Consider the following 26,496-nt stretch of genomic DNA (forward strand, 5'->3'; position numbering starts at 1 on the left):
ATGAGTCTTGGGTGTGAACCATGCATGTGAAGGCTTGAATGTTTTGACCCTCAGTCCCAAACCACAGACACCAATAATGTGGCGTGGACCAGACCACAGTCTGTGATCTGGTGAGTGTGGAATGAACCTACAATTTTTACACTATTTTGGCAAAGTCAATGGTGGTTTGGTAAATCCCATCCTTGGCTAACTAACTGTAGGGAAGGTTATTTTATGTAATTTATAGTATTTTAAGCTAGTTCAAATGTCTAGTATTATAATTCATTATTCACTTATCCCTAAATCAAAACCCTTCCCTCCCATATGTTCTATAAAAAAACCCATGAAAGGTAAAGGTCAAGATGAAGCTAGGGTTATGGATTTAAATGGAGTTCTTCTTCAATTCTTTTGAAATTTCATCTAATAAGGTAGGTATGTTCTTTATGTATGGTTCGCTATAACCTTAGAGACAATTTCAAAGTGATTTCAAAGTTTATTAAAAAGTCCACTTCACACTCGAACTGATGGATTCTTGCATAAAATAATTTCAACTATTCAAATATGTTATTATTGATCTTCAATTGATGTTTTTAATATAAAAAACTCGATGGAATCATGATCTTCATTATATTCCTAAATTTTGCTTATGAAGTGGGTATATTTCTTATGATCTAATGTTGATGGAATTGTGTTTAAATGAGTTGTATAGTTGACTTCTATTGTTATTTATGTTATTCTATTGTGATCTGTTGGAGAAGTAAGGAATGATAATTGTGGCTTTTTGAAAAGGGTGAGTTGAGCTAACTCACTTCTTAATGCACAATTGATATTAGAATTGTTCTTCTGTTGTATGGACCTCTTATGGTGGTGGTGTTTACTTGTGTGTGTGCGTGCGTGCGCGTGCGTGTGTGTGCGTGTACATTTTTGTGTGTGTGTGCGTGTGTGTGTGTGTGACACTCTGATTCAATTATAAAGTGTCGGAACGTGACACTCCGATCCAATTATACGGTGTTGGAACGTGACACTCCAATCTAATTATACTGTGTCGCAACGTGACGCTTTTATCCAATAATATCATTAATTTATCATTTATTATCATCACTTTCAATTCATTGATAATATTTCATCAAGCCTTTTTATTCAAGGCATCACTTCTATAAAAAGGGTTGAAGAATATAAATTCCACGGTCTTAGAATTTTAGACCAATCTTAAAACACACAACCAAAAAACACAACCACACAATAAAGTACATAGAAACTTCACAATATAATTCAATGCATATTAATCACTATTAAGAGTTTACTATCAAATATCATAAACCATAACCTACCTCCACCGAAGAACTAAAGTAAAACAAGCTACTTCTCCAATACTTTTCCTTTCCTCAATGCCTCCGATCCCTTTCCAATCTATCAAAGATATATTCATAATTTGCAAGTTAACGACTCGATAAACACTCATATTATTTTATGTCCAATGTAGACCCAATAACTCCCCAAATTTTATAATAAATTTCCCTAAAGTTCAAACCTAAGGGTAAATCTCAATTCATTCAATTAACATAATTTTAATGAAATTAAATCTATTCGATACACCTAATATTATTTAGCTATCTCAATATACCTTAATAACAGATAGTATTAAATAAATAGTATTAAATAATATTAGTATTTACTGTGTACTAATCCTAGTCCTATTAGGATTAGTACTCCTTAATCCTAGTCCTATTAGGATTAGTACTCCTTCCTATATCTCCTATATATATCTCCCATGTATTCCCTTATTAAGTTAACACTTCAATACAATCAATATTCCTTCATGGTATCAAGAGCCAGAAAACCTAGATCTTCTTTTCTCTAGGTTTTTTTCTCTCTTTAGGGCACCGATCGTTCCCTCTCTTCTCTTGGGCGGCGGCAGCCATGATAACCGAGGTGGATCCTCTCGATTCACTTCCTTCTGGCGTTAAACTCCTTCTCAGGCATCTTCATGCCCTGATTCCCGAAAAATTATCAGACATAAATTACCCTACATGGAAAATCACCGTTCTTACAACCCTTGAGGCCAATTACCTTCTCAAATACGTCGATGGAAGCACAGAACCGCCGCCGGCAGTCATCACCGCCACGAACAAATCAGAAAAAACCAATCCGGCCCATGCCGCCTGGAAAGCCGTGGATGGACAGATCCGATCATGTTTGATTGCGGTCATCTCTCCCACGGTTCAGAAACACGTCCGATCCTACACAACTGCTTCAGCCATGTGGACGGCCCTCGCAACATGCTATGCATCAATTTCCCACTCTCATATTTTTCAATTGCGTGATCGTCTCCACACAATTACCAAAGGCACGAAAACTATGGCGGAGTATTTAGACGAGGTCTCCACCATAATCACAACCCTCGACACCGTGAACGAAATTATTCTCGAAAAAGATCTCGTCATGTGCGTCGTTCGGGGGCTCCCATCAGCTTACTCCTCCATTAAACAGGCGTTTCGCATCAGTCTAGCGCCCGTTGACCTGGCTACTCTCTCCTCGTGGCTAAACAGTGAAGAAATCAACATGGATCTGGAGAGCAAACTTCTTCTCCGAGAAGCCGCTGTTATGGAGCCGGCCACCGCCCTCACCGCAAGCCAGAACTATCGTGGGGGCGGCCGGCAGGGGAGTCGCGGCGGCTACCGCAGAAACAGCGGAGGCCGCGGGCACGGCGGTCGGCAGGGCAGTCGTCCGCCGTACGATGGTCAGCAGCACGGCAGGAACAACAGCCTGCACTCCTTCGGCAGTGGTGGGCAGTCATCTTCCAGTGGCGGGCAGGGCACTTAAGAGCGGGATCGTCCAACTTGTCAAATCTGTCAGAAAACAGGACACACCGCTGTTCATTGCTGGTTTCGGTATGAGGAGAGCCGAAATAGTGATAACCGTGCCAATTATGTGTCACGACCCAAAACCGAGCCGCGACTGGCACCCACACTTACCCTCCTATGTGAGCGAACCAACCAATCTAAACCTTAACATTTCAATGTAATATCAACATAAAGTAATGCGGAAGACTTAAACTCATTAATAAAAACCAATTCAATAACTATTATTTCCCAAAATCTGGAAGTCATCATCACAAGAACATCTACTTCAAATTACTAAATCTAAGAGTTTCTAAGAAGCTAAAAATACATAAAAGATAGTCCATGACGGAACTTCAAGGCATCAAGACATGAAGAGGAAGATCCAGTCCAAGCTAGAAGCATTAGCTCACCCTGATATCCGGAGTAATGAAGACTAGCTAGAGTTACTGCTGAGTCGAAGATGACGGCACGTTTGCTGCACTCCACAAATAAACAAGAAGAACACATAAAAGTAGGGGTCAGTACAAAACACGGGTACTGAGTAGATATCGTCGGCCAACTCAAAATAGAAATCAATATATACCAAGTAATATCATAAAATCATCTATGATACTCAACATGTAGCAACAGCAAGTACTATATCATTAACAATTACCGTCAAGTTCACACATGAGGACTCAAGCCTCAATACCATACTCATTTGGGAATTATGTTCATTAGATTGTGTATATTAACATCTTTCAAGATTCATTATCTTTATTTCTCTTGTGTCAGTATGTGACACTTCGCTCCCTCATATTCATTAATCCTCTTGTGTCGGTAGGTGACACTCTGATCCCCTACTACTATGTGTCATAATGTGACACTCCATTCCCCTAAATCTACGTGTCGGTTCGTGACACCCGATCCCCTAAATCTACGTGTCGGTCGTGACACCCGATCCCCTAAGTCTACGTGTCGGTTCGTGACACCCGATCCCCTAAATCTACGTGTCAGTTGGTGACACCCGATCCCCTAAATCTACGTGTCGGATCGTGACACCCGATCCCCTAAATCTACGTGTCGGTTCGTGACACCCGATCCCCTAAATCTACGTGTCGGTACGTGACACCCAACCCCCTAAATCTACGTGTCAATTCGTGACACCTGATCCCCTAAATCTACGTGTTGGTTCGTGACACCCGATCCCCTAAATCTACGTGTCGGTTCGTGACACACAATCCCCTAAATCTACGTGTCGGTTCATGACACCCGATCCCCTAAATCTCCTTCTGTCAATTCATCAAGCCTTCTTTCTTACCAAGGCATCATCAATCTCATTATTTTAGTTAATCACGCCTTCTTTTATACCAAGGCCTCATTATTACAAAGAGATTAGGGTTTTGCAAAATTTGGGATTCAATAGCTTCATCATGATTATTTCATCACAATCATATAATCACATTCATGCAAGCATACAATTAGGCACATAGCAGGGTTTACAATATTATCAATACATATCATTCGCTATTAAGAGTTTACTACGAATATCGTAAGAGAAACCATAACCTACCTCCACCGAAGATTAGTGATCAAGCAAGCAATTTCCCAAGCTTTGTTTCTCTTCGTTTCTCCTCTTTCTCGTTTGACTTTCTCTCTCTTTCTCTTGTTCTTTCTATTTTCTTTATTCAAAACCCTCTTTCTTTTACCCTAATTAGCATATAATTAAGAATAAAAGATGGCAATAATAACCCACTAATTAACTTAAGGTTACCTCTTTTAACCCTCAAGTAATTGGACTTATTAACATTAACCCACTAACTATATAATTAAAGCACGAATAGTCAAAAATGTCCCTTAAAACAATTGAGGAAATCCGACTCAGACTGGGATTACGCAGCCTGTGACGGTCCGTCGCGCCTGCGACGGTCCGTCCTGCAGGTCGTCGCAAGATTCAGAGACTCAATTTCCACCAAAGAGTCTGTGACTGTCCGTCACACATGTGACGGTCTGTCCTGCCATTTCGTTACGAAGTTCAGGGAGTCGATTTTCAGTACCCAATTTCATATTTTCTAAGTGTTTTGAAACGAGACCCTGCGACGGTCCGTCGTGCCCATGACGGTCCGTCGTGGGGTCCGTCGCCTCAACCTGTTTTTCCAAAAATAAAATCTGTTGTTCAAAACGACTAAACAGGTCGTTACATTATGCATCTCAAGCCGGCCCCTCCTCTGAATGACTGTTGGATACTGGGGCCAACATGCACGTTACATCTGATCTATCCAAGCTTAACGCTCCAAATCCATATCATGACTCCAATGGTATTACTGTTGGCAACGGTGAGTCCCTTAATATTTCTCACACTGGCACGGGTACCATTAAAAACCCCACCGCTATCTTTCACCTAGGTAACCTTACCCACGTCCCTTCTATTAAAACCAATCTCCTTTAAGTTCACCAATTTACAAAAAACAATAATTGCTCACTTTTGTTCACCTCTAATGATTATCAGATCCTAAACAATACTACCAAGAGGGTGATTTTTCAGGGCCCCTGTGAGCATGGTCTGTACGTTCTTCCTGGCACAAGTTCGTCTGCCCACCCAGTTTCAGAAAGCGTTCCTGTGGCTCCGGTGGCTCTTTCAGCTAATGGCCACAGTCTTTTGTGGCAAAGTCGTCTGGGTCACCCGTCTACTCAAATAATAAATACTTTAATGTCTCAATTAGGTTTTTATTCCATTCATGTAAACAATTGTGACTCCTGTTCAATTGCTAAATCTCATAAATTACCTTTTACTTTATCTGAGAAGCGTACAACTGCACCTTTTCAACTTATTCATTCTGGCCTATGGGGTCCTACTGTTGTTCCTTCATTTTCTAGTTTTCGCTATTATATTTGTTTTGTGGATGATTTTACAAAATAGACTTGGTTGTACCCACTAAAACACAAATCACAGGCATACACCACCTTTGTCACTTTTGAAAAAATGGTAAAAACACAATTCAATTCTCATGTTAAACTTTTTCGAAGTGACAATAGAAAGGAATATGTAAATAACATCTTTGGCCAGTTTCTGCAATCCTTGGGAATTATACATCAAACCTCCTGTCCATACACTCCCGAATAGAATGGGGTGGCTGAGCGTAAGCATCGCCATCTCATTGAAATAGTAGTTACTCTTCTACATCAATCTCATCTCCCTGTCTCCTTTTAGGTTGAAGCTCTAGCCACCGCAAACTACCTCATTAACAGAATGCCCAGCCACACCCTCTCCAACAAATCACCCTATCAACTCCTTTACCATGAACTTCCCAATTATACCAACCTCCGCGTCTTTGGGTGTCTTGCCTACCCTTGGCTACGCCCTCATATTACTCACAAATTACAACCCCGATCCCGTCCTTGTATTTTTTTTTGGGTTATCATCCTACCTCTAAGGGTTATCGCTGTCTTGACCCACAAACTCATAAAGTCTACATATCTGGTCATGTCAAATTTGTCGAAAATGAGTTTCCCTACGAGTCTATTTCCTCCTCCACAAATATATCATTCATTGGAGTCCTTCCCCTTTTTCCAACATACTCACAGGGTCCCTCACCACGTTCCCCCACACCTCCACCCACTACCCAAACACCCCTCATCACCCCTTCGACCGTCACCCACAATACACCCGCAACCACCACCCACACTCACAACCAACCCGAACCACCCCATACCCACAAAATCTCCAGCCCGATCCGTTTTGGGTCCTTCCCGGCCACCCCTGAATCACCACCGCCCGTGCCACCCCCAATACTCATCCCATATTAACCCGTGGCAAAGCGGTATCTTTAAACCCAAAACCTTTCAGGCTACCATACGACCAAATACACCCCTTCCCGATAGTGAACCAACAACCTACTCTGTTGCCTCAAAAAATGCTTATTGGCGTCATGGTATGAATGACGAGTTTAAGGCTTTGACTGATCAGAAAACTTGGGTTCTTGTACCTAAGCCCCATGGGTGGCACCCAGTGGGCTGTAAATGGGTGTACAAAATTAAACACAATGCAGATGGCAGTATTTCCAGGTACAAGGCTCGTTTGGTTGCTAAAGGCTACAATTAGGAGTATGGGCTTGATTACTCCGAGACATTCATTCCTGTTATTCGGCAGGAAACCATTCTCCTGGTACTGTCACTCGTCGTGCGTAACAATTGGCTCATCAATCAGTTGGATGTTTCCAATGCTTTTCTTCATGGTATGCTTGATGAAACTATCTACATGACGCAACCACCGAGCTATGTTGATCCCCATTTCCCTCAACATGTTTGCAAACTCCAGAAGTCTCTGTATGGGCTCAATCAAGCCCCCCGTGCTTGGTACACACGTCTGAAAACATTTTCCAGGGACTCGGCTTCACGTGTTGCGTACACGACACGGGTCTATTTACTCGACATTCAGCACACGGTACAGTCATTCTTCTTGTCTATGTAGATGATATCATTATTACATGCTCTACTGCAGCTCTCATTCAGGATGTCACTCGAGCTATGCATACTACCTTCAAAATGAAGGACGTTGGCCCGTTACATTATTTTCTGGGAATGGAGGTTTCTCGGACAGGCAGCGGCTTCTTTCTTCATCTGTCAAAACATGCCCTAGATTTGTTGCAGAAAGCTGGACTGGAAAAATGCACCAGTCAACCAACACCGATGGCAGTCGCTTCGTCTACGAATGGAGCCGACACCCCCTTTGCCGATATCACCCACTTCCGCAGCCTCATTGGGGCTCTACAATATCTAGCCATTACCCGTCCTGACATCCAGTTTGCTGTCAACCGAGTTGCTCAGCGCATGCATCAACCAAGTGAACATGATTACCATTGTCTAAAATGCATTCTCAGGTACATTTTTGGCACTCTTGGTCGTGGTTTACTCATTCGACCCGAGGACTTGGAGCTTCGGGGGTTCTCAGATTCAGATTGGGTGAATGATAAAAATGACAGAAAATCTACACCGGGGTTTCTCATTTTTTTGGGGCCGAACCTGATCTCCTGGTGTACAAAAAAACAACCCAAGGTTTCTCGGTCCTCAACTGAAGCTGAATACCGTGCCCTTGCTCTTCTCGCTGCTGAGACCATGTGGATCACATATATTCTTCGCGAACTCCGTGCCACTCACACTATTCCTGCTCACTATTGTGACAACAAATCAACAATCTGTGTGGCCAATAATTCTGTCCTACACACCAGAATGAAGCATGTTGATACCGATTGTCTCTTTGTTCGCGATGAAGTTCAGGCCGGCACCATGACTGTGCAGTATGTACCCACTGAACAACAACCGGCTGATATTGTCACCAAGACTCCCCCGAACCGACAGCACGATTACCTCAGTTCCAAGCTTCCGTTCGCTTCCGCTTCGCTCAGCTTGATGGGGGATAATAACAGATAGTATTAAATAAATAGTATTAAATAATATTAGTATTTACTGTGTACTAATCCTAGTCCTATTAGGATTAGTACTCCTTAATCCTAGTCCTATTAGGATTAGTACTCCTTCCTATATTTCCTATATCTCCTATATATATCTCCCATGTATTCCCTTATTAGGTTAACACTTCAATACAATCAATATTCCTTCACACCTAAACTTTAATTATAATGTGATAAATTATAAGAATTAGCCAATTACTAATCATTTCTAAAAAACAAAATCTTTAAACTTCCAGAATACATATGCACCATGCATATTCCATAAAAGGACGAACCAAAAACAAATATCTAATATTAGAACTCGGCAACTATGCATGGAATCACTTTTACCATCTGTTGATTCTCTTTAACTGCTTAACCCATCACATGTATAAGCCATGCTACACGTGAGCATCTTTCAAATTACAATTCTATTTCATCTAGGAAAAATATGCTACACTAATTCCAACCCCATCCTTTAACTAATTTGCAATCTTTTGTAGTATAGCATACAAATAGATTTTAGGAAAATCATTCTTTACTAACAATATAGTAATATAGAACATCCAAGCACCTGGTTATGAAACCAAACTGTGAATATACTAAAATTTTAATACAATGAACTCAAATTGATTAACAATTTTTTTGTTAATTATTGATCACTTATGCCGGTAAACCCTCCAATCATAAACAATTCATTCATTGGACAAAGTCTATCTCCACAACCAAAAAAGCCCCCACTAACTTATGAATAATAATTCACACCTACATATAATACACGTAAGTAGAAACACTTAAGAGAATTATAAACTGAAGGTTGCCAGGATTTTCTTTCGTTTAACCTGTTGTTCCCCGCTTCCCCTCTTTTTCTTTCTTCTGCAAATTATATATTACCTCAACTATTATATGACTATTTATAAAAGTTTAAAAGTGATCTATTATTAATTTTAATATTATTTCCTTTAACCTCAAACTAAATAAATTATTAAAACTATCCCACTAATTTAATAATTATATTTACAAATTGACGAAATCACCCATTTAAAATATATTGAAAGTATTTTATGAAATAAAAATCTCTAGTACTCAAAAACGATAAAATGGATCATTACATTAGATACCAATTTAACCTATCGTTCATCCACAAACGATCAAAAGAAGGCTAGCGTAAGAAAGGGTAGTGGTCTCAACGATTACTCCAAAGTATTGGTACCCGATGTCTCATCTCAGAAGCATCAAACAAACCAACTGGTAATCTACACCTCCTCCCATATAATTCCTCTGATGGTTCTTTCTCAGTACTCTAATTATAACTATTATTGTGTGTAAGCTCAAAAAACAACAATAATATTTTCAAGTAGACTCTTTAACTGATCGATTCTTTCACTAGATCTTTAAATAACCATCAAGACAAACACTATCTAACATAAACATGATAAAATCCTTAATCAATATTTGTTAAAACAAAGAATGAACCCGAACCAATCAACACGCAATCACAATCATTAACCATCAAAGACCTTATCAAGATTACATCCTCAAAACATAAACTTTTCTCGAACTTAAGCTATAAAAATATGATCTTCAAACATCAAGTAATCATCAAGAAGAATCAAACTCATCTGATTCAAGGATGAAAATGATCAAGTAATCACCATCGATTGTACACTCAAACATATAAAACCTCTGACAACATTGTCAAAATGCGAGATTAGTAGATATTATAGGAAAACCTAAAGAATGAAAAAAATTTTAGACACAATGGTCCATACATTCAATCACACATAGCCAAAATATGATACCAATGATGATATAATACTAAGGTTTGTCGAACAAGTATAAGTTTTTCATGGTAGCTCTCCTACAAATTCTTATTAACAAAGTTGTGTGTGTAGAAACACTAGTATACATCAACTATCCCAACCAACACAAAAAAAATTTTCAACAGAAATGAACAAACCTGGCCAAGAATGTTACTTTAACAGGATGATAGTAACAGAATTGGTACACCAAATCCATTACTAAGAATTACCCATAGAAGTTAAAATACACATAGACGTAAAAAGTGAATGATACTCTAAACCATGCCAGAATTAAGTAGTCGATCACATAAAAATGTACATAACCAAAATCGAATTATTCTAGATATTCCTTCCACAGCGCCCATATCAAACATTTCCATTCATTAGACTCTTTTTTTTATTTTCTAGCTACCCACAATCGCCAATTTAGTCACTATAATAATTGTATACATACTTAGTTTATCGAACCCCACATCCACCTAAGTCAACACTCTTAATACTAAGATAACATCATAGCCACACTGATTATCTACCTTACTCTCAACCATCATTAGTACCAAAGTATTCTTATCAATACATATCCAAACTATGACTATCTCTATTTATATTTAAACATTGCATGAAAAATACGAGTTCCAAACAGGGCTAATAACATTAAATTCAAATTCGATAGTATCTTTTCATCAAGCTTAAGATATTAAATTCCACCTAAAGTCTATTTCACACCACTTTCACATACAATGTAGAAGTATATCTCATATTGTTCATCATTCTTAAGTCATTTATCCTAATTTAAGCAGTCTAAACCGTCTAAAATTCTAAATGTCCATACCTCATTGTCTGTCACCTTCATAAAAAATCAATCTTTTTAAAAGTAATAGTCAATGATAAACTCCCGGTAAGTCTGTACCAAACTAGTTCACATCTCAAAGTCATATCTAAACTCAAAGGAAAGATATCAATACAACCTTCAAGTACAAACCATGAATTTATAGGAGAGCTCTTATTCCTTCACTTTTTTCAAATTCTTCTCATTGTGCAAAATTTAAAATATCTCGACCCTTCATATATTTTCATCCAACCTACTATTCATTACGAACTCTTATTACCATTATGATCAGTTAGACCTTGTCATCACCACGAAGTGAACCTTTTCCTTTAATTGACACCTAAAACTTAGGTATACCAATCAAGTTCAAGGGACTAGCCCAATTTTATATGCACTTTCTTACTAGAATCTTAAATTTCCGTCAACCAAGTATACTATATGTGACTTTGTATATCCATTATCTTGTCATTCCACTATCAATCCACTCCTTTAAATCTTAAGATAAAATCATCAACCCTCATTTAAAATTCTCAAGATACACTTACAGCCTAGATGCGCTAAGATCCTACAAAATCCTCCTTAAGTAGTTAGTATTCAAACTTGACAATCGATGTATTCGTTTCTACGTAACACTAGTACCGTAGCATGGAAGTCCGTTATATACCTCACTAGACCACATCATACCTATCGATAAGATCGTTCCAAAATAGCCCATATATTTCTACCCATTTAATAATTCCAAAACATTATCAAATATGTCCTCTCTCTAGCCCAAACAATTCTCTTTACTTCTTAGACAAAATCTGTAGCACAAATAACACGCTTCCTAACTTTAACCAAATAACATCAATATTAGTGTAGTAGTTGTATCATGACCCTTTTTTATATACACTTAATCTATAAAATCATAGTAGTAGACATTTTGCCCGCAATTGAATTAAAAAAAATTCATTATTCATTAAGTAACCATATATCTTGTAAGAACTTTATTATATTTTCCAAAGTAATGATATTCAATATCTAGTTGTCCCTTACGAACTTTTTCAATGTTGTCACCTTGACAAAGTCATCTTGCTTCACCCCGTCGACCACTTATCCATTAAGATCCGTATAATATATTTCTCTATGAAAAAGCCAGAAAATGCTACCTATGTCATAGGTAGTGTCATTACTGTCAAGACTCAACATAAGACTGCCACAACATTATTGCATCAACCCAAAATTAGTAAGTCAGAAACTCAATTTCCCATCACTTTACCATATCCATCTTATGAAACAATTCACATAACAAAAAATAAGGAAATCACAAGCATCTTCATATTCAGTGCCCATGAAGAATAGGGATTTCAACTTTAAGAACATAATAGAAAGATCATACTAGTGACTAGTAATTACATATCTATAGTAAATCATGGAAAAATATCTATTTTTACGAATGCATACTCCTTTGCTGGTGCTGGTGTTTTCAATTCTACTACTCTAGTACTAATCATATGCGAAATAGAGTGAAGAAGCTAAGATACCAATTTGTATAACCTATATACAAATTGGACTCAAGAAGTAGCACAAAATAAAGAAGGAATGAAGTTTTCATAAAGTCTTATAGCATCTCGAAAAAAAGTAAAGGCGTCCCCATACCGTTCTGCAAGATTTTACTAGACCTGTCCTTGTGTGATGAGATCAACGAACCTAATACTCTGATACCAGGTTTATCACGACCCAAAGTAAGTCGTGAGAGGCACCCACACTTCACCTCCTAGGTGGGCGAACCAAGGAATCCAAATCCCAACATACAAACTACAAGCATAATGCAGAAGCTCAAAATCTTACTAAATATGTTTTCGCAAAACCTGAAAGTCATCAAAAAAAGGACATCTAATCTCCAATTACAAAGTTTAAGAGTATCAAAGACACCAAAATAAATAAAATAAAGTCATTCATGTACAAAAATAAGGACATCAGGTAATGACTCAGCGAATCCAACACAAACTCGAATGAGTAGATCACCCTTGAACCTGAATATGCTGAGACTTGATAGAGCTGAGGGCGATTCAAATTCGTTGGTACACTTAATGCACTCAATATAAGGAAAACAAAGAAGAATACAAGTAGGGCTCAGTACGAGGCAATATGTACTCAATAAGTATAATCGGCCAACCCAAAATATTAACTAATATACACTGAATGATAGTATAAAATCAACTGTAGTACTTAATAGGTGAGAAGCAACAAACAACATGAATAATTGACAACTGAAGGAAGTAGTAATTAATCAAAATATCAAGCACACACGAGGGCTCATGACTCGACACTACATTTATTGGGAAAATATTTCTTTGAGATTGAGTACATTAAATTAATTCAATATCCTTTTCCTTTAATTTTTCTGTGTTGGAATGTTACACTCCGGTCCAAGAATAGCATGTCGGAAAGTGACACTCCGACCCAATTATACCGTGTTTGAACATGACACTCAAATCCAATTATTCCATGTCGTAACGTGACACTCCGATCCAATAATATCATTAATTTATCATTTATTATCATCACTTTCAATTCATAGTTAATCTTTTATCAAGCCTTCTTTACTCAAGGCATCACTTCGATAAATAGCGTTGAAGAATATAAATTCCATGGTCTCAGGAATTCAGACCAATCTTAAGACACACAACCAAGAAACACAACCACACAATCCAGTACGTAGAAACTTCATAATATCATTGATGAATGGTTAATTACTACTAAGAGTTTACTATCAAATAGCATACACGACAACCTACCTCCACTGAAGAACTGAAGTCAAACAAGCTACTTCTCCAATACTTTTCCTTTCCTCAATGCCTCCGATCCCTTTCCAATCTATCAAACATATATTCATAATTTGTAAGTTAACGAGTCTATAAACACTCATATCATTTTATGTCCAATATAGACCAAATAACTCCCCAATTTTGATAATCAAATTCCCTAAAGTTCAAACCCAAGGGTAAATCTCAATTCATCCAATTATCATAATTTTGATGAAATTAAATCCATTCGATACACCTAATATTAGTTAGATATCTCAATATATCTAAAATTTAATTATAATGTGATAATTATAAGAATTAGCCAATTACTAATTATTTCTAAAAACAAAATCTTTTAAGTTCCAGAATACATATGCACCATGCATATTCCATAAAAGAACGAACCAAAAACAAATATCTAATATTAGAACTCGACTACTATGCATGGAATCACTTTTACTCTGTTGATTCTCTTTAACTACTTAGCCCATCACATGTATAATCCATTCTACACATGAGCATCTTTCAAATTATAATTCAATTTCATCTAGGAAAAATGTGCTACACTAATTCCAACCCCATCCTTGAATTAATTTGCAATCTTTAGTAGTATAGCATACAAAGAGAATTTAGGAAAATTTCATTCTCTACTAAAAATATAGTAATATAGAATTTCCAAGAACCTGGTTATGAAACCAAACCGTGAATACACTCAATTTTAATACATTTAACTCAAATTGACTAATAATTCTTATGTTAATTATTGATGACTTATGCCGGTCAACCTTCCAATCATAAACTATTAAATTCATTGGCAATATTTTATCTCCACAACAAAAAAAAATCCCCCACTAACTTATCAATAATAATTCACACCTACATATTATACACGTAAGTAGAAAAACATAAGAGAATTCTAACCTGAATGCTGCTGGGATTTTCTTTCGTTTGACCCATTGTTTCCCCGTTCCCCTCTTTTCCTTTGTTCTACAAATTATTTATTACCCCAACTATTATATGACTATTTATAAAAGTGTGAAAGCTATCCAATATTATTTTTAATGTTCTTTACTTTAACCTTCAACTAAATAAATTATTGAAACTACCCCACTAATTTTATAATTATATCTACGAATAGTCAAAAAAACCCATTTAAAATGTATCCGGAAGTATTTTATGAAATTAAAATCTCTAGTATTCAAAAACGATAAAATGGATCGTTAAACTAGATTCCTAAGTGAATGTTAAACCTTAAATATGAAAAGAATGTTAGTAATGAGTCTTGAATTCGATAAACCTAGCATGGTACCCGTTTCATGAATTAGCTATCCTAATAAACTTTGATCGCTAGACCCTTCTTTTGAATGCTATTAAGAGTTGGTAGGATAAGTGATGGTTCATTATGTAATAAACTTATGTGAATGAACTTACTCTATGAGAAGCAACGCAAACGACCGAGTTGATATGCTTAAGGTAGCACCTCTACTTGAAGTATGAGACTAGCTTACAAATAAGCCTTTTTATACCCCTAAACCATGTGCCTACATGGGAAGTGTCCTAGTTCTACCCTTTTCAAGTATAAAACCTTCAATGGTTTAGGTTCTTACGACACAGGATTCCATACCTTGCTTGTGCGGATTATGTCGGTTAATGCCTATTCTCATCATGTGGGATGTGCACTCTAGTTATCGGATAGGCTCTATGACGTGTATTTAGTATTATGGGATGCTATACATACATGGAAAGACTAGGCCTTGAAGAGGCTAAGGTGAATTCCCTAGGTCTTCTAAGACAATTTTGTTAAGTCCCCAAATTGTTTGATGACTTCTAAATGGCTTAAATAATGCATGTCCTCCTAATGATAGTATGTTGAATTTAAAGTTTATAATCTAGATAAGCTTTGAGGAACACTTAGGTGTACTTGAAAAGGTTTTATGGGCGGCCCTTTCATGTCTTACTTAGGTGGGTCTTAGACTAACCTTAGGTAGAGAGTCTAAATGATAAAAGGTTATCTTGATGAATATGGAAATAATTGTCATATGTTCATGCTAATTTAATATGTCTCATATGTGAATTTTTAATTGTTGGGTTGTGTTGGAAAGGAAATATCATTACCTTGGGTAGTCTTAAGGATAACCTAGGTGTGTATGAAGGGGTTGTATGGGTAGCCGCTTCATGTATTACTTAGGTGGGTTTTTGGATAGCTTTAGGTAGAGGGTATTAATTCTAAAATGTGTTCTCCATGACTATGATTGTATATTGTGGATTATGTGGGGACAATCTTATATAATAGTTTTGACTTGTATTATGCCCCTTAAAATCTAATGATGAAGGGTTTTTAATCAAAATATCTTGAAATCACGTTTCTATACAAAATGTCCCATTTTACATGATTTTGCATGTCTTTCGTATTTAGTACTTAATTTTGCTAACTCCTTATTTTCCTATTTTGACTAAAGTGTAGGAATTAAAGGTTTGGTATGCTTTAGATGATGTATAGGTTTCTAAAGGTTGAAGACGAATTCTTGGTGAGTCCTCATCGATTCGGGGAAAAGACCCGACGTGTTCATTTATGGTCTTTTAGTCTTTATTTTATGTTGTGTATGGGAATATTCCCAAATCTTGTACACCAAAAGTTATTAGATTGTTTTATGAAACATATTGTAAAGTTAGATGTCTTAAAGTCTTCTGTTTGCTTATTAATGAAAGTGTTTTTCGTGTATGAAGAAAGTTTTAAATTTTTCTTTATTTTTATGTATCTTATACAATGAATGATTCATGAGTCTTGTACAACATCATTTTGAGGTTGAGTATGCCAGTTACGACGAGGAGATTATCTTAGGTCGTGAAAAACTTGGTAACAGAGCATAAGGTTTTTGGTATGGTCTTAAGATTTCTTAAAACAAGATATAGCAAAGTCTTTTCCCTAATGTGAAGCATGCCACATTATTAATATGAGGCTTTTGGATGCTTAGAAAGTTTCACTTCTTCATTCTTTAATCGTACCTAAAATTTTATTTTATGATGTCTTTCCATTGTTCCTTATGTGATGGTTCTTTGAGTGGGATTCCATTATAATGGTTGTGTTGCGAGGTGGAGGGAGAGAAAAGGTTGTTTGTGAATTGGTAGATGGGATATGGTAGGTTGTCATGTTGACTTAGGGTTAATGAGATACTTTATAATTATGTGTATTATTGGTAGAACCCGACTTTGTTTGGTTGAATTTCTATGTAGGTTCAATGAGATGATGAAATATGGTGTTTTAGAAATTTATAGTTGTGATGAGTAAGAAGGTTTAATGTTGTCGTACTCCGACCTTAGAATGGAAAGAATTGGAGTTTCAAAGGGTAACAATGAGTTTTTTTCTAAGTGGGGGGAGGGGAGAGTTGCGGTTAGATTGTAAAGTTTTTTAGAAGATTTTATATTGATGTATTAGTCTTGATTGATGGTTTTGTTTCAAGAGGTTTAGTGAATTGAAGAATTGGGTGAGAATGGTATTGGTAAGGTTGATTGTATCTTGATTGTGATTTTTAAGGTATGTTTATGTTGACCTTTATTGGGCTTACCCTAATTTTGGGATGATATGATGATTGGTGATGTTTTTGAGGGTGTGATATCCTTATATTTTCTTCTTTTGCCTATTCAAACCTAAAACAAATAGTTCTTAATAGCTTGGTTCATGTTTGGAGCCTTGTGTGAAAAATGAGTTTCCATATGGTCTCCTTAGGTGGTGCATGTTTTAGTTGAATTCTTGTTAAAGATGAAAATGAGTCTTCACAAAGGGAAATTTATTTTCCTCATGTTGATATGCATCTACAATGTCATTCCTAAATGTTACATGAGTTGATTTGTTGAACATGCAAAATGTCTTATTGCAATGTTTCATATTGAGCCTTTTTGAGAAACATGGTTAAATATGCCTTGTTGAGAATGTTGCATAAATTGTGCGTTTATGAGAAAATTTCATATTGTGCCCTTAGTGTTTAAATGAGAATGATGTAACTTGGAGAAGAAAGTTCCTCCAAAGAAATGAGAAATGGTAAAGAAGATGCATTACGAGTTGTAGTGTGTTCCCACTTTCTTGAATTGCATAAATATGAAAAAAATTTATGTGTAAAATTGATGTTCCTCCAAACTATGTGAGTGGTATATGATATGAAATGAATTATTGTGCGCTGCAAGACTTTAGTCATTACCTCATATTTTTTTTAATTTTCATTTTAGGACAAATTTTATCAAGAGGGGGATATTTTAAGGCCCCTCAAATTGAAATAGGATTAACTAGAACTTCACGTGAGTTTATTGAGTTAATAATTTTCTAAGTTAATGAGGAATAGCTTATAAGTGATGCTTTGACTAGTTTTGAGTTCAAACGTCAATGGATGATCAAGACGTTGGAAGACTAATCTTTTGAGTAAATGTGTTCTAATGTGGTGTGTTGAAGTTTGGTTAATGGTTGGTCTTGTCCCAACTAGTGGATCAGGTGTAGAGCGGTTAGAATTCAAGATAAGAATCCCCAAGAACCAGCCTAAAGGTCACTGAAGAGGACCCTAAGTCAAAACCTCGATACACTAGTGAAAAACAGCCAAGCTGCCCAGGCAGCATGACTCACGACCCCGAACCACGAATCTTAAACAAACAACGGATTGTGAGTCTTGGACATGAACCAGGACTGTTAAGGCCTTTACCCTCATTCAAAAACCACGGACCCAAATGAGTGGGTGTGGACCAGACCACTTTTCGTAGTTTGGTGGGCGTGGAATGAACCTAAAGTTTCTGCACTCTTTCGGCGAAGGAAATGGTGGTTTGGTAAATTCTACCATTTGCTCAACAATTATGGGGATGGTTATTTTATGTAATTTAAGGTATTTTAAGTTATTTTAAACACTAAAATCAAGAATTAGAATTCAGTATTCACTTTTCCCTAAACAAAAACTCTTCCCTCCCTTAAGTTCACTCAACCAACCCTTGGAAAATCAAGGTGTAACACTCCGAAAGTCGATGAACTACACTAGAGATTCACATACTAAAAAGTGACAAAAATTATATTTATTGACCCATATTAACATGATAAATTTTTTTTAGAAGTACTAGAGCCTAAACGTCAAAGGAAAACCTTGACGTCCAGAAACTAGCGAAATTGAACTAGTATACGTCCTTGTCTTTTGTGAAGGTTTGGGATTGTCGCGTGAAGTCTAAAAGTTGTAAAAAGACTTTAAATAAGTAAAATAATGATTATAGGTCAACATTTCTACTCACGACTTCCCAAGGACCAACAAAAGGGTCCTTGAGGAGGACCCAAACATTTGCAAGAAGGCTACCAAAACAGCCTGTGACCAGCCAAGATTTGAAGAACATGGCGCATCGTTCACTCTTCACATTTCAGGAAAAATGTTTCTCGCAGAGCGGGGCCTTAAAAAGGATCAATACCTCAACCTGGATTTCATAAAAAAGATCTGAAGGTGCCCCGCGACGCGCAACCACTTTCCAAATTCGATCATGTCGTTTTTAAGTCACATTGACTTCACAAAAAGACCCAATTAACTGAGGGGTATTTTTGGTAATTTAGGGGGTGATTAGATATTGATTTAGGGTAAGTTTTAAGTTGTTATTACCCACCCAAATCAATTCCCCAAATAACTATCACTTCTCCCTAAATTCTCTCTACTCAACCTCCATTGAAGAGAATTGGAACCTTGGAGAAGAAGAGCAAGTTCTCAACTTTTCTTCTCAATTTAGTGTATCTAGTCTTAGTTAAGGTATGGATTCTTCACCCTTGTAATTATTTTCCTCAAAAGGTCCCTTCAAGTTTATTTCTAAATCACCCAATTATAAGGTTTTTCTCTACAAATGGGTTTTCTTCTAAACTTGAAATTGATGATTAATTATGATGAATTGTTATTATATATGTCTAATTAAGTATATATTATTTATAAATTGGTGTTGATAAATGAGAATATCGTATGATCAATGTCCTTCCCCTAATTTCCACATGTCTTGGATCTCTCTTATGAATTGATTAGAAATAATGAATGCATTGATTGTTAGACTTGTGTTAAATATTACATTCCATTCATGGACTGACTATTTGTTGGGTTTTATTTGCCCTGATTTCTTACCATAAATAAGTTTTCCTTTTAGGAAAAGGTTTTTAATTGACTAATCTTTTTTTTGGTAGGAAAAGGTTTAAGACTCTATAAAAAGAGGCATGTTCCTTCTAACTTAATTAGCATTCACAATGTTGTTTTAAGGGCATTGAGAGTTTTGGTTAGAGGGAGAATTTGTGGGTCACAATCTTGATACGTTATCATTTGTGTGAACCTCCCATGTATTCTGAGTGAATTGATGAGGTTGTTTCCTTCTGTATTTTGTACTCTCATATTTATAGTGGATTGCTCATCTCCTTTGTGGACGTAGGTCGATTGACCGAACCACGTTAAATCTCTGAGTCTTTTGATATATTTCTTGTTGTCTTCTTACTCGTGATCTTTTGAGGTCTGCTTTGCTAGCTTCCGCATTACACCTGCTTATTTTCGATCCTAACAAGTGGTATCAGAGCTAGATTCAATGATGGAGTCAGGTTCAGTGGTTCGATAATCGATGATTGAACCAGGTTAGAAAGAGGTGTTCATCTTGGTGGGTGTAGTTCTAGCCGCAACCTTTTTTACAGTAATGAAGATTTTGTTGGAGAAATTGTTTCAGAGAGGTTTTCTGTGTTGAGACATAAAATTTGCAAAGGAGATTATGGAAAGGGGAAGCAAGTTGTTGAAGATTAAGTGAAGAAGGTGGACAAATTTATTCTGTCAGAAATTCAGGCCAAAGGGGAGATTTGTTGGGTTTTATTTGCCCTGATTTCTTACCATAAATAATTTTTCCTTTTAGGAAAAGGTTTTGAATTGACTAATCTTTTTTTGGTAGGAAAAGGTTTAGGACTCTATACATAGAGGCATGTTCCTTCTAACATAATTAGCATTCACAATGTAGTTTTAAGGGGTTTGAGAGTTTTGGTTAGAGGGAGAATTTGTGGGTCACAATCTTGATACATTATCATTTGTGTGAACCTCCCATGTATTCTGAGTGAATTGGTGAGGTTGTTTCTTTCTGTATTTTGTACTCTCATATTTATTGTGGATTGCTCATCTCCTTTGTGGACGTAGGTCGATTGACCGAACCACGTTAAATCTCTGTGTCTTTTGATATATTTCTCATTGTATTCTTACTCGTGGTCTTTCGAGATTTGCTTTGTTAGCTTCCGCATTTACACCTGATTATTTTCGGTCCTAACACTATTTTCATGTATTATTCGGATTGTATCTACTTCTTGGATGAATTCATAGATAAATCCTTTTCCCTAACCCAAGCTATGAAATAGACTTGTATATGAATAGGGTTGTTGGAAAGGATTATGTTATTGTTTAATTCACTATATTATGATCCTGATGATTGGATCATTGGATTATTGTTATGAATTTAGAGTACGATCTGCAAGAAGGTTTTAGAGGCTAATCAGTAAGACCTTTATGATTATGAGTTCTTTATTTCCATGATAATGGTTTATACATGATAATGATGTTTAATTGAAGTATGATTATGTAATTAGAATAAGAAGATGATGATATGATGAATGTGTTGAATTGTGAGATCATGTTAAGGGTATGATGATACAAGGTTGAATAGTATCACTTGTGAGCCTTATTATGATATAACTATGATACGATGATCTCACTAAATGAAGGGTTGTATTGAATGGAACATGCTCCACTAGATCAACTCTAAAACTAAGCGAGAATATAGAAAATAGAATCCTCGAAAGCATGAGGACCTACCAAGTCCGGATGAATGTTTGATGTCCGGATATCTTCTACGTAAATCATGTAGCACTAGCGTCCACTTGTGCCTGCACCTAAAATAGTAGGATTGTATAGGCTTAGTACACACTTGTACTAGGTATGGGTATATTCAAGCACACACCAAGGGCATGTATGAGAAAGAATAACTCTTGACTAACAACATGATTTTGGAAAGTCAAGTCGGTGTACTTGCCAAACCGGGATTAGGAAAAATAGTGAACTTTCAAAATTTAGATTAGGAATGTCACTGAGTTTTCCAAATTTAGATTAGGAAAGTAAGTGAGATTTTTAGATTTTAATCAGGAAAATAGTGCCATGAGAATAACATACATCATCATACTTTTCATATTGCACACTCAACATATGACATCATACACATAGCACATATCATATTGCATATAAAACGTAGTTTCTTTCATATCATTCATTAATATGCCATGAGACCTTGGAATCATGGACTTAACATTAAGACATCCTAGAAATCAGGTCTCAACAGATGGGACCTCAACTAGGGAGTCTTGATTATCAAACACTGAGTCTGCTTCGTTCATTCATACGAACTCCATTTCATTTCATTCGTGATCCAGTGTAACCACCAACTATACCTAGGATGTACTTTGACACTTTCATCGGGTTCGTTGTGCAATGACCAAGAATGACCTAATATCATTACTTGAGTCTAACTCACCTTTTAATTATCCTATCCTAACACCTTCGGTATTATTCATTACAATATGTGCATCATTTGAGGCTGACCTCATTCATTAATTTCATTGGGAACTTTAACTTTAACCGACATAAATCATGTGAGCATCAAGAAATACAGTGTCTCCCCACACCGTAAAAAAGTGGAATCTCTGGATAAAGTGACTTATAACATGGTACAGTAAATGGGACTTTAACCACGCAAGAATCCCTATATTGGATGTATAGGTTCGAAGACTAGGAGATACAAGGAGACTCATACCCAAAAAGCTAGATAGTCTTATATCATGAGAGTTATGTGAACCTCCGCCCTTCCTGAAAGAAGGCATCACCGCTCATTGCTAGTGTACCGGTGCTCAGTGTAAAGTTCCATTACATTCAACTCATACTTTATGGAAGTTGGCTTCTAGTAGGAGGACATCATAGCTTAATAGATGATTTCTCATCTCATCATAGTATTATGTGTGTTAATCTTAGTACTTTAATTAGACTGTTCATAGAGACTGGTCTCTTCATTAACTTATACTCTCATAGGTGAGTACGTCTTGGTGACATTTACTTAGGTAACATTAGTACATCTTCTTTTCATAATTTCCCTCTCCTTTTTTTACGTGAATGTTCGTTTAATCATATGCTAATGCACTTAGCCATTTGTGTGTTTCACACCTTTTACTTAACCCATCTAGAGTTATATCATTTCATTACATACATCTTAGGTTCACTTCTTTTAAATGTATGCTAGAGTTATGAGTCTATACACACAAGACTTATGTATCTTGTATATATGCCAAGATCTTGATTTTGATCAAAGTAGATTGCATTATTCTTGTATATTTATTTCACGTATGACTTATGTATAAATACGGAAGTTTGGGAAGGAAACCCAAGTTCAAATCAATTGGACAACAATTACATTTTTCATTAATTTTATTTTTAATCTCCATGACATTGGAAGTCTAGATCGAATCTCCACATTAACATTGTATCTTTAGTTTTGTACTTAGGTTTCCTCTTAATTTGGCCGAAGGATTGTGGGTTCGAACCCCCACAGCCCTTTTTATTTTTCATTAAAATACTATAGTCCCATTTCTCCGAAATCAAGAGGTTGTGGGCTCAAACCCCCACAACCTCTTTTATTTTATTCATTATATTCGCTGGGAATTGGTTAATTGTGGGTTCGAACCCCCACAACCTGCTTATTTAAATTTTAAATTCACTGAGGCTGTGAGGTTGTGGGTTTGAACCCCCACAACCTTCTTACTTTTATTGTTAATTAAAGTTTGCTTAACTAGGAGTTTTTGAAGTGAGGTTGTGAGATCAAGAATCCACATCCTCACTTTATTTTCTAATTATTTCACTCTTCCCCTTCCCAGCCTTGAGGTCGTGGGTTCGATTCTCATGCCTAATATCTTTTTTTTCTTTAATTTTCTCTTCTTTCATTCGCAGCCTGGAGGTCGTGGGTTTGATTCCCACGCCTCCCATTTATTTATTTAATTAATTATTCTCTCCTTTCTCTTCCAGTAACACAATTTTGAATCCCCCAGCCCCCTTTTTCTATTCTTCTTTTTCTGAATTACAGTAGCCACACGGGTGAGGTCAGAGGTTCGAATCCTGGTGGCCTCACCCGTTTAAAATTTATTAAATTTTCAGATTCCTTTATTAAACTTTAGTCTAAATTAACATTGCATTGTTGCTGGAAATTTTTGTCATTTTCAATCAATTTTTATCAACGTTTTCAATTGAACTTCTAAAGAAATTCGTAGACCATTTTAACAGATTTTTAGGCGCATCTTTCATAGGTTTTTTTGGCTAAGAGATTTTTATTCAATCAGCCACGATTCATTACAGTGAACATCACTTTGTGTTCAACTTTTGCACATAAAATACAAGGATTAAACATGCCATTTCACACCTCCAATAGTGGCTAAGTTCACTGCTACACGTTGCACACGCACATTACTTTTTCACAAGATTTCGGACAACATATTCAATATTCACATAATTCCGAACATGCATACTTAAACATGAACATCATGGAAATACATCTCATCCCTACTTTGTACAAGCAAACATACCCAACCTATAATTCTATGGGAGCTAGTGAAAGGGACATGCAACGAGGAACCACCGTAGTTTTCAGAATGAATATCTTTAACCTTAAGGGGTCTCTTGGGAAAGGGACCAAGAGAGAAGAAACCCATACCTTAATTTATATTCAAACGCTGAATTTTCTTGACAAACCTTTCTCCAAAACCACGTCCAACTCAAATAAAGTTTCACCACCAACTCGACGAAATTCCCCCTTGGCTTAACATTTTTTATCAGCTTGCGTTCTTATGTATTTTTGCAAGTTCTTCAAGTGTGAAAAACCTTTTTTATATTTTCTTTTCTTCACGTTCATTGGAAGACAGAATACAATAGAGGTTGAACGTGAGGATGTGATAGACGTAAGATAGTGAAACATGTGAAGTTGTTTAGGCTTAGATAATGCCTTAGTCAAATTAGGACTCTCCTTAATACTAAAAATCAGATTTAATTAATTATACGTGAAAGGATAATTTTTCCCTTAAATAATCAGATTTTAAATAATAAATAAATCACCAATATGTTGCTTCAATTGGGGCTCGAACTCGGGTGACTCCATTTTGTCAAAACGGGTCATTTCAAGTCGACCCAACCCGAATTGGTTCTTTAATTAAATTAATTAATTAATTAATTCCTAGGGTAGTTAAAATATTAACCCTTGCCTGGAAAAGACCATTTTACCCCTGGACCCTCAAAACTTACGATTTTGTTTTTTTAAGTACGGTAAAGTCTCCTTCGATAAAATCTAGGTTTTTGAGAGCCCTATATTGTTGGTTCCAACCTTTCAAATCTCAAATAACTCCCCAAGATATTTTTCTTGGTCGTACTAAGGGTTCTGAGTCTTGCTATACGCGTATGTATATGTGTGAACCTTGGTCTAATCGAAAGCATTCTTGACAAAGTAAACATTTATTAAATTATTGATTTTAAGGGTTTTTACATTATCCTCCCTAGGAACATTGATCCCCAAATGACACTACCACTACATATTGAATGCTAGTCAGATCATAAAATAATCACTATACACAATCAAGTAATAGCAACAAAATCCGAAGAGATAAGGAAAAATATACTTAAGAGTAGGAAGTTTACCTTCAAGAGCTGAAAAGATGAAGGTAGTGGGATTTAATGTCGGCCTCAGCCTCCCACATAGCACCCTAAAAAAGATTGTTTCTCCACAATACCTTTACTGTGGCAATCTTCCTGTTTTTCAGCCGTTTGACCTGTCTGTCTAAGATCTCAAAAGGTACCTCCTCATAAGACAAGTCTTCATCGACCCCCAAACCTTCAACAGGTAGAATCGATGCTAGATCACATAGGAACTTCTTCCACATAGAGGCATGAAAGACTGGATGAATAAAAGCTAGCTCGACAGGAAATGCTAACTCATAGTCCACCTACCCCACACGCTGTAGGATCTTATATGGACCAACATACCTCAGAATCATCTTCCCTTTTCTACCAAATCTCATCACCCCTTTCATAGCTGATATCTTCATGTAAACCTGACACCAACATCAAACTCTAAGGGCCGCATTCTGTTGTCTGCATATCAATTTAGTCGGCTGTAAGCAGTAGCCAATCTATCCCCAATCACTCTCATATTCTCTAAGGCCTCATTAATAATCTCTGTACCCAAAATGGATGACTCTTCAACCTAAAACTACCCAACCGGATATCTACACCTTCTACCATACAGTGCCTCAAATAGTTCCATCCCAATGCTGGAGTGATATCTATTATAATACAAGAACTCTATTAAAGGCAGATGATCATCCCAGCTACCTCTAAACTCAATACACACGCCCTCAACATATCTTCCAATGTTGCAATGGTGCGCTCTACCTGCCCATCAGTGTGACGATGAAAGGCGGTATGAAGCTTTACCTGTGTGATCAAGCTTTTATTGAAAGATCTCCAGAAATGTGAAGTAAACTGAGCTCCTCTATCTGAAATTATGGGCAAAGAAATACCATACAAACCCACAATCTAATCAATATAAAGTCTCGCATAATCCTCGTCTCTGTAGGTAGACTTCACAGGGATAAAGTGAGCACAATTAGTCAATCTATCCACAATAACCCATATGGAGTCATACTTCCTCCTAGTCCTCGAAAGACTAACTACGAAATCCATACTAATGGCTCCCTTTTCCAAGTCGGAACCTCAATAATTTGAGTCAGAC

This window comes from Solanum lycopersicum, chromosome 12 (genome assembly GCF_036512215.1).
Source record: "Solanum lycopersicum chromosome 12, SLM_r2.1".
NCBI classification, from domain to species: domain Eukaryota; kingdom Viridiplantae; phylum Streptophyta; class Magnoliopsida; order Solanales; family Solanaceae; genus Solanum; species Solanum lycopersicum.